This window comes from Bombus flavifrons, chromosome 7 (assembly GCF_040668555.2).
Source record: "Bombus flavifrons isolate JBK064 chromosome 7, iyBomFlav1_principal, whole genome shotgun sequence".
NCBI classification, from domain to species: Eukaryota; Metazoa; Arthropoda; class Insecta; order Hymenoptera; family Apidae; genus Bombus; species Bombus flavifrons.
In genome coordinates, this window is record NC_138448.1 from 4,817,611 (window position 1) to 4,828,439 (window position 10,829).

The 10,829-nt window shown below is 35.8% G+C and overlaps 2 non-coding genes across 2 annotated transcripts; one reads left to right on the forward strand and one right to left on the reverse strand.

Moving 5' to 3' along the window:
• Positions 1–7,561: 7,561 nt before the first annotated feature.
• TRNAI-AAU (transfer RNA isoleucine (anticodon AAU)) lies at positions 7,562–7,635 on the forward strand. The gene has a single exon. It is a non-coding gene; the product is annotated as a tRNA-Ile (tRNA).
• Positions 7,636–8,088: 453 nt separating this feature from the next.
• TRNAR-ACG (transfer RNA arginine (anticodon ACG)) lies at positions 8,089–8,161 on the reverse strand. The gene has a single exon. It is a non-coding gene; the product is annotated as a tRNA-Arg (tRNA).
• Positions 8,162–10,829: the final 2,668 nt, after the last annotated feature.

Sequence of the window (10,829 nt, forward strand, 5' to 3'; positions counted from 1 at the left end):
TCCAAAATGTTGCGCATTTCTATAGTATAAATATCTATAGCATTGGCATCTACAAAAATTTCAATTTATTACGTTAGAAATTTCTGTATTTATTTCCTTTCAATTTAGTTAATGTACTAATTCTCGTTCAATTTCTTTCTGCTCCCAATGTTCGTACAAGTAAAAATTCAGTTCTGTTATACATATAAAGGAGACAAAATTAATTTTCCTTGATGCTTCTTTAATCATTATATCAAAAAATCTAAAACGCCTTACATATATATGTATCAATCTTCCCATTCTCATAAAAGTAAAGAAATATTTTTTATCTTCCATCTCCATAAATTTTTCTACCCAAGAGAAAAAGCTCCTCCATTCCACTCCCTTCGTTGTTTCCTTTTTTTCCTCTCATTTTCCGTTTCTATTAAATAGAACGTCTTTATCGAAAATCCACTTAACCCTGATCCTGCGCTCCGTACAGCATCTAACCGGATTTCGCATTCGCGAAGAGTACATATACGGCGCGAAACGAAGGAAGGAAGGTCTTCGACGTTAACGAGATTGTAATATAACGAATTTGCTTATCGAGTTGCATCGGGCAACCAAGTCTGGTAGTTGCATAAGGATGTCGTTCTCCGGTTGTTTGGACGCGTGTTCCGATATTGTTCCAAAACGGTCTGAAGGAGTTTCAACTGTTCCATTATCGCAAACACGTAATCCCGTAAAGGTAGGAGCCATTCTCGTCCACGGAACGATGTCGACTGCAGTAAGGAACTTTGGATTCCGGGCTGGCTGCTATCAGCCCATGAAAACGAAGTAGTTTCTAAACGATTCTGAAGGCACGGTCGCGCTTTCCTCTTTAGTTATACTAATTTTACGATATACCAAGTGCTTGACCTGACGCGTTCCCTGTTTATCCTGCGCAGTTTTATACTGGCAGCCGACGTTTCCAGAGAATTTACAAAGTTACCGGTTGGGCAGAGTCGGTACAAAATGCTAGAAAATTCAGTTTGCTAGTGGTACAAAGGTTTCTTTTCTTTTAGAGGACAATTGGATGGATTTTTGATGGTTTAGAATGATTTGAAATTAGAGAGTAATTGAAGTAATAAAATTTCAATGCTATACATAGTTTAAATTAGAATCTCTAAAAATCGTAATGGTTTCGCTTGTATAATATTTAATATATAATACATAACAGATGAGGAAGATAAGTACGTATTGAAACACCAATGAAAAGTCAAAAGGCCAAAGATCACATCGCAGGATCACTCATAATTTGACGACTTCCAACGCGTAAAAGACGGCCATCTTCCTACCATCCTTAATTAACCAGCAACTTCCTCAACTTAGCCTCCAACACATTTCCTACATCTATATTCCAACATTAAGTCTCTTAATAACGTATAAAGCATCTTCCATAAAAATCATCCACCAATAAAATCACCACGTTAAATTAAACACACTTACCAACGAGCTTTCTTAATTTTATCAAAGAAGAGATATTCATTACGAAGAACTCCTCGCCATTACGTTCCCTGTTGATCCCCTAAAGAACTTCAATTCTCTCTCTCTCTCTCTCTCTCTTTCTTTCTCTCTGATTCGCTTCTTCCTTCTTGGACCACGAAAAATTCTTCGTCACGGAAGAACTCGATAGAACTCGAAGGAGAAGAGGGAATCGAAGGAGTGGAGAAAGGAACGATCTCGTGGAAGCAGGCTCGTCGCGAAAGGCACTTAGTGGCTTCGCCTGATATTAGCATATAAACTAGAAAATGTTTTATCGCGCCTCCGCGAGACAGAGCCTCTCGGGGACAAACGCGGCGTTTCGCCGCGCAGCGAAATATTTATTGGCCCTTAACGGTCATTAGGGAAGTCCGAAAACAAATGGACACACTCGACTCTGCCGCGAATGCCGCGATCCCCTTTGATACCAGCCAAACGTCCCGTTCTTTCTCCTCGTTACAACGCCATGGATACGTTCTACAGGTGCGCTCGAAGCTTTCGTGTTACTCTTCTCTGATTCTTTTTCTTCATTTGCTCCCATGCTTTCGTTTTTTGTTCTTTTCTTACCTCTTCTTCTCTTTTCCCTTGTCATCGAAACAGTCGTTACGGTGAAATGTGTTGGGATTTTTATGGAGTATCGTCTTGTGGGTTTTTAGCGATGAGAAGGTGGGAAGAGGTGATAAAAGAAATTGGAATGGTACTTAGGGAGCTTCTTGAGTTATCGTATACCCCTTTTGCAGTTGATTAATCATATAATACGATGTTTGTGGTTTACGTATCTTTATGCCGGGATTGGCTATAATGTGACGATTCTGTATCTCTTTGATTTATATATCTTGTTTTTAGAGAAAAATGTTTTATCTAAAATTTATAATAATCGTAATGTAATCACGTAACCATAGGGTACCGAATATCTGTTTACTATGATTTTCTGCATATGAAAATATCCATCGTTGTTTTACGTTCTTTTTAGTGGAAGATTTTTAAAAGTAGAGTGATTAATTTAAAAGTACATGTATCTTTTTACTATGAAAAAATTTTGGAAAATGGCAAGTCCTTGCTTTATACCTTTTATAAGAACAAAAGTTTCCTTTTCATCGATTTATAATTTGCTACAATTATACGTCACATGTGATCATTCTTTTCGCGAAACGCCAATTACTTTTAAAGCGACCTTTAAAGAAATCGATTAAATAAAATACGTTTAATTTAATGGAATAATATAAAATATTGTATAAATCTAAAATATGCATCTACCTGTATCTTATCAAACTGATTAATTATTCCTTCTCTGATCTTTCCTCTTTCCCTTGCAATGCTGCTGTCAAACGCAGATCGCTTTTTATATTCTCCACATCTCTCTCACTCTCATCGACAGAACGAATGATATAGAGAAGCGAAACGAATATTCGAACGAACATAATTGTACTTTGAGCTTGCAGGAAAAAAAATATAAGGGACAGGAAGGGAGAAGGAAACGTATCGTTTGATTTTTATTTCTTCTCGTTCGTAACGTTCTTTATGATTCTTTACGAACGCGTATGTAGCAGGGACAAGCTGTCGCTCGAGCTCGATGAAGATTGAAAACGATACGGCCATGTAATTGGATTTTCTTTTTTGCCTTCTCAGATTGGTTAATGTTCGTCTTTTTCATCAAGCTCAGCGTCGCTTCGAATCGAAGCGAGAAATATGATCGATCGATGTCGAATATTTCAGACTGTTTCGCGTGGAACGTCGAAGGAATCGCGATTGAAGTTTTTGCTATTGCTGTAGAATCCATGTACACGTGTTCTGAGTGATTGAATGAAAATAGCCAATGCATCAAACCTTTATTTTCATGGACGTACGAATTATTTCGTTCTCTTACCAATTTGAATGTTTTATTGTTGTTATTGGCTAGCTATTGGATACTAGCTACCGGATATTTCGTTATTAATATTGAATAAACACTGAATATTTTATCATTAGTACTAGACAGATCTTACATATTTTATTATTAATACAGAATATATATCGAATATTTTAATATTGAATTTTTTTTATAAATAATTTTGCGATATATTCAAAATGTATGCATGTATTATCACGTACTAACTAGATAGCTCGTGAGAAACCACGTTTTTGGATTATAATTTTCATATTAACTCTTTCAGAATTTCTTCCTTCGTAGCTCATGAGAAGAATAGATTTTCATTTATCGCGGATAAGAAAAATATGTTTCCTCCAATGGTTTTATAAAAAAAGACGCAACGCACTAAAATTAGACACCGGTTTTATCGAAAACAAATATATTTATCCTTTAGTTATTTCATAACTTATTAAACTGCAATGTTATGTTCCTGTCACATGATTCGACTGACAAACGATTTATTTTATCAAACGCTAATTAAAATTTCGTTACAGCAAGTGAAATTCCATTGCATACATCGCAGTCAACTAAACTGCTGTACACGACGTAAAATTATAAAACAAAACAAGACTGTTAGGATCGTAATTCACGAAGAAGCACCGCGTCGTGCAAAGAAGCAACGTAAAAAAAATTGGTTCTTTTGTGAGAAACGCGTATATATCTGTTCGCATAAATCTGTCGCTTAAGTGGTGTCTCTTATTTCAGTGTACGTCGCGTTGGCACCGGCAACGTGCTCGTGTCACGGATACGCAAATAAACTTTAAACTCAGCCAAGAGGAGGAATTATTTCGCGTATGCCTTTCCCGTACGATGTTTAATCCGCATATCGTCATTGACGATAATTAAAGATTTGTATCTCCGTCCAGTTCCTTCCTCTTTCTCTCTGTTTTTCTGGATTAAAACGCAAATTCGGTACATTGTCACATGGGCAAAAGCTAATCTTCTTTCGAGTAATTAAATTACGCGGAATTAAATTTCATAGGAGTACGCTTGAAGATTGTAACATTTCTCTGCCAGGAATGAAACGTCGCTATCGAAGGTGAAATATAGAGATATAATAATTTTATTTTATTCGTACATTCGAGACCTGTAGTCACGTTTCGAGTTTTCAAGTATTCAAATATCTATAAAGTGTCTAAAGACAAAAAAATGTTTAAAATTAAGAAACTAATACAAATTTTACATACATACAAATTTTAGCGACTTCCGTATTAAAGTTTTAACATATTATTAACAGTTATCTTTTATACTTCTTGTATTACAAACTTCCTCTTGTCCGCCAGTGAAAATGTGTTGTAAAGAAAGGATTCAATGATTAGCACGTATCTCACGCCATAATTGCAATTAAAAAAATGGTAGAAATTGCAATTAATACAATAACGAATGATCAGGAATAATTTCTTTTGAAATACTTCGTGAGGAGATAATTACCAGAAAAGACTGCTCGATTATTTTACGATTGTGTTTGTCTTCATGGCAATGAAATTGCAAAATACAGAGTATATACGGGAGACACAATTAGATAATGCTTATGCAGAGTCCACACGTGCACTTCTACCTCTCAAGAGATTAATAACTTCGTTCTAATATTTATCAGCACCGTCGTGCATTCATATCAACGAAATATAATTAATTACTCTGAGTAATTGTTATTCACCGGTTGTTGTTGCGCCGACGAATCGGTGCACGTGTCGTCATTAATTTGCCGACGATATTTTTCACGATGAAATGTTTTCGTTACGTGCCGATAAATTATGTTTAATGACGAACATCGTAGACAATGGATCGCGAAGTAATGCTAATTAAATTATAAAAATAATATTAATTACATTTAAGAAGTAGTCGTCAAGAATAATATTATAAATCAAATCTATTCGTTTAATGAACGAAGCATGTAATATACGCGTTCGATGAGAGATAGATAAATGGAAGCATATTATCGTCAAGTTCTCGAACTTATCAATATTTGTTCGTAATGTAGAATATTAATCTTAGAAGCCAGATTAGAACACAGATAATCTGACCTTAAAAATAAAATTTAATATTGGTTTTTCTGTATCATTTCTAAATTAGACTTTAAATTGAAGTTATAATAATTTATTCATTGAAATTGTTCGTTCTTCTACGATGCCCACCGATATCCATACAAAATTTCAACCTGGAGAAAATTTTATTTAACGAATTTCGTCAAGATTGGAAGTTGATGTGGTCGATAAATGATACCCATATCGTATAATACAAAAAAAATTTTGTTAGAAGAGTTTTACTCACCGATATATTATAGTACTATGTATACTTGACATCTTGTCTGACTTTCTCGTCTAAGCTACACTATAAAGAAGAGTTAAATCTCGTCTTTGTATGATTGAATGATTCTAGAAAAGTTTGTTTCGAGCGTGACCTGCGGAGCCGCGTGCGTTCTGTTTCAGTCCGGTCGTTGGCGTGTCGCCAGGCATCTCGCAGCGTATTTTCAGGATCGTAACATAAAGCTGAAGATTTATAGCGGCGATGCGACCCGCTCAGCCGAATGTATGTTTTTCGACGTCCGCAAGACCGCCTTCGGAACCTTGCGAGCCACCGAGTCAGAGATCAGCCGTAAAACTTTGATCTACAGCTTGCACCTACCTTGACCTTGTCACGTTCATGTCATTTGTTTCGCCAAAAAAGATTCGCGCGTGAATGAACTTTGCCTTAAAAATCGATACCAAAGGTTGTGATGACCCTCCCACACTCGACATCACTTCAATTGTAGAGCAGTAACTCAGTTGAACTTTGATAATCAGAACACCAATTAACGTATTGATCGATTATCGAAACGTTTATTAATGGAAAATTTAAAAATAATTTCTTGTAGAAAGAGAAGAGAAACAAGAATAGAAATTGAAAGAAATCCTTGTTTGCATTTTCACTAACAATGTTAGCGGGTTTCTTTCGTTGAAAACAAAGTTGTTCGATTACCTGAACATAAATGTTCGTATCATAAATATAAGATCATCCTGTGTTATGATTCATTTAGCTAATCAACATCTACAAGATTTACAAATTTTTTAACAGGAGAATTGACATTTTTATTTGTATTTAATATCTAAAGGAAGAGATATTCTTCCAAACCTGAGAATTTTCAATCCTGACGATTCTTAATGAGAATTAAGAGAACGGAAAACATATAAAAATTGTTCTGACGAGGAAGCACTGAAAATTTCGTGTGCATAAAAAATACTGATCAGTTCGTCTAATTATGTGCCTCTGTCAGATATCTTTTTCGATTTTACCAATGTACGTCGACCATTTTAAAAATAGTATACGATTCTTGTGTACTGCAAAACAGCGCTTTCAATTATGAGATTATATAACCTTATCTGTAATTATAGATCGAAATAGATGATATGGTTCAAGCTGTAATTGAAAATTTGAATTGAAATTCTACGAGAAATTGAGTTAGATAGCGATATCTAATCTCAAATCTTACCTCTGACGATGCTCCATTTCGAGTGTCCATTTGCGTTCAACTTTGATAGGGACCATTTATTTTTAGACGATCAAATATTGTAGCAATTTTATACTGTTAAACTGAAAGATATACGAAACTTAATTACAAAATGCTGTTAATCGAAATATAGATATTGGAATTTCAATTGCTCGTTATTGTAACCCGTAGCAAGTTGGTCAACGTATACTATTTACTATATACGTATATATGTATGTTAGAAATTTCTCCAGGTAGCTTTTTCATGCTCAAAATTTTAGGGTAAGTGTTGTACCCTTCCTCACTGTCCACTTGCCAAAAAAACATCGCTTCATAGTAAACTCTAGCTAACTGAGCAGTCATAATCGATGCCTCATAACTAGGCGATTTCTAGTTACAGGTTATCGACTCTTCAGACATTCCATTTTTATTGAGTCCTCGATTCCACTATGAATTATGGTAAGGCTAAATAACACCTGGCTACCTGCCATTATATCTTCTTGAAAATGCATCGTCGGTGACACATATACTATGTAGAACCGATGCATGTTATTTTTAATGATATAAACTTAGATATGGGTCATATGGAAATACAAATATTCATAAATATTTGTCAAAATATTGCTTCATCATAACCTCTTTTTGTATTAAATATAGATATTGATATTATGTGCTATTTAAAGCTGAATTGAACCTACGATTTCAATGGCCCATTAGCTCAGTTGGTTAGAGCGTCGTGCTAATAACGCGAAGGTCGTGGGTTCGATCCCCCCATGGGCCAATTTTTTTTTTCAATATCTGGCAATTTTTATACATTTAGAAAATAAATTTCATTACATTTCCTTAAAAAAACCATTCATTTTTTGCTATTTTTGCCGTAAAAATTCAATAGAAAATTTTATGGTAGCAGTTCCGAGTATTCTTGCCCACAGAAACTACAAATAGACACTAACCTCATTTCTTCTTAATTAAAACAGATCTATCTTACCTCGTTCTCTCAAATTCACGAAAATTGATACATATGTCTAAAATCATTGTACTTGTTCAAAATTGATACACTAAATTTATCGAAAATTGATACGATCTTCGCACGTGACAAATTCAATTTCAACGTTGAATTTACTTTCAACAAAGTTAGACGTTGAAATTTCGCAAAACTAACGTCGGAAGGTTATGACAAATTTAAAGCAACTACTCTTGGTCAAAAGAAACATTAAAAAACTAAAAAAGAAGTCGATCCTGCCAGGATTCGAACCTGGAATCTTCTGATCCGTAGTCAGACGCGTTATCCGTTGCGCCACAGGACCGCGCGGTTTTCGAATTTACAATTTCTAGTTCACTGATTCCTGGCGAATGCTTTAGGCTAAGTACTTACGAAACGTTCCTTTCTAACATTTAACCTCGCTGGCATCAGGAAATATACGACCCGATAAATTATCAGCGTAATAAGAGAAACTATTTCCGCTTTGAAGATTTAATAGCAATTGTTAAGAGCTTTATGATTAAAGAACACGACATTTTCTATGGATGTTTCGTAAATTGCGTTTTAAACATATACTGTTATAGCGTCTCCATTACCACGTAATAATTAACTTCTAGCGACATCATCATCACACAGTTGAAGTTAAACCATAGAATGGTGCACATGTACGAACGAAACTCTGTTCTTATGACGTTTTACTTCGGTGTCACTCTTATAATTTCGTTGTTTGTTAATGTTTTCTTTCAACAAAAAGATACCATAATGTTACTTGAATTTATTCTTTCCAATTAAACAATGAAACTCGAACTTACTGTTGGCTTTGATCGCACCTAGGAATATGCTCCGCTATATGACACTCACCTATGAATATATATATTGAATTGGCAACTAAGTGATTGCCGATTTTATCATTAGGTGGTATTGACAAAATCCGCAATCACTTAGTTGTCAACCCAATATTTACTTCTACATTCATTTTCGCTTTCACACCCAACCGCGCCAAATTCGTAAATAAATTCTATAATAATGACGTTCGTCCGTGCTGATGATTGCACAAAGAATGCAAAGATATTTTAGGCGTCGTAGTCACGAACCATTGAGGCCACTAGTCCATGAAGGTAGAGGAGTTAATTTATGGCACCCTCAAGTGTCTCCGCTTTCTCTTCCTAGAACTCAAAATGACAAATATAATCATGGTAGTCTCATAAAAGTGCTAATGGAATTGCAAATTTTGCATGACAATATAACAGTATAACACGCACGATACGTATATTTATAAAGGTGTTCGAATACTTTCGTGAGTCTGTGTATATTATCCCGAATCACGTGTATATTTCTATTGTCACAATATTTATCGGAACTACATGCATCATAACAGTATAAAATCCACGGCAACTTTTTCGAAGGATACTCGTTATCGATAAACTCCCTGCGGGTTCTCCACTTGGTTTCCCGTCTCGTTTTGCTTCCTTCTCGTGCGGCTCGAACGAGAATGTCGTGCATTTATCGTGGGCGTGGATTAATGATTATTAGTGTCGTTAACGGGACACGGTGCTTTGATACAGCGTGCACGCAGGAATAAAGTGGGTGAGTGAGATATATATGTAGGTGGCTTTAGACAGAGATTGAGTGTACAGAGAGAGGTGGTAGAGATTTGTAGATCGTGGAATAGAATTCGATCCTTGGGATAACATCGCAGGAATTGTAACGATAGTTGTCATTAATTGCTGCGTGTTATTTAATTGTTGATTTATTGGAGTGTTTAATTATCGATTATTGGAAGCGATTGAGTTTGATTTGCGTGTGCGATGCAGAGAATAGCCGTTGACGTGTTGATGGGATTGCAGGGATGATTGAATCACGCGAGGTAGAAAAGCCAACGCAGCTGAGCAAATTTATTTTGTAATAATTCGTAACGATGTTTAAGCTTCTATTCTTACGAAATGTTTTCTTCTCTTTGTACATATTTTCCGAATATATAGATAATACAAAGAGATCGAAAGTGGTAGCTTTGGAATTGGAAGAATCGATACTAATAAACTACCGATGTTTGAAATATACTTCAAAGTTGTATTTAAAAAATCAGAATACGAATGTGTAAAATATTACATATTGCAAGGAGAAAGGCAAGCTTTTACTTCCATATTTTCAAAAAATTCATTCAAACTTCCAAGAATACACTGTCGTAAATCGGAAATATTTCTGTGAAAAGTCACGGACTCATCATTCTGATCGATTCTGACCAACGACAAATGTATATTTTCCAGCAAAATTACTTATTAATCCTCTTCAGAAACTACCAGAAAAGATATGTTTCTATAATTAACAATTATGAAAATTATACAAATCCTTAATTATTATAAACCTTGAAAATTTGAGAAGAAAATTGGATAATACAGTATATTTCCTCTCGTGGCAACATAGTTCAAGGGAGACTTCATAAAGCTCGTAACCTCTCGAAACGAGTAATTGGGTATTTACGAGTCTCGCAATTCCCAGAGCTCCTCCCCCGGCGCGAATATTACTCTTACGCTGTACCTGTATAAAAGCTGTTGTCGTTGAAACGAACTCTCGCACCAATCACGTTCCAAACATTTCCGCTTTTCGGGCCAGCTTTCCAGGTCTTTCCTTGCCAATGGATGATCGTGATCGGGCAGCGCGGAATATTTTAAGGTTCATTAAAGACGCAATAATGAAGAAGTCTCGAGCCGGTTCTCAAATAACTTCCGGCTGGCTCTGCCGTAAGAGAGAACATTCGAACAAAACTTCGACCCCCCGTTTTCCGCCCCCTTCTTTCTTCCTCTCTCCTCTTTTGCTTCCTTCCTTCTTTACTTCCTTCCTTCCTTCCTTCCTTTCTTCCTTCCTTCCTTCCTTCCTTCCTTCCTTCCTTCCTTCCTTCCTTCCTTCCGGCCTCGTTGTACTTTCCACCCGTTTTTCGCCTACTCGAAACTTCGTCCGACCAAGGCTTTCGGGCTGAAATTAAACCCGAACTT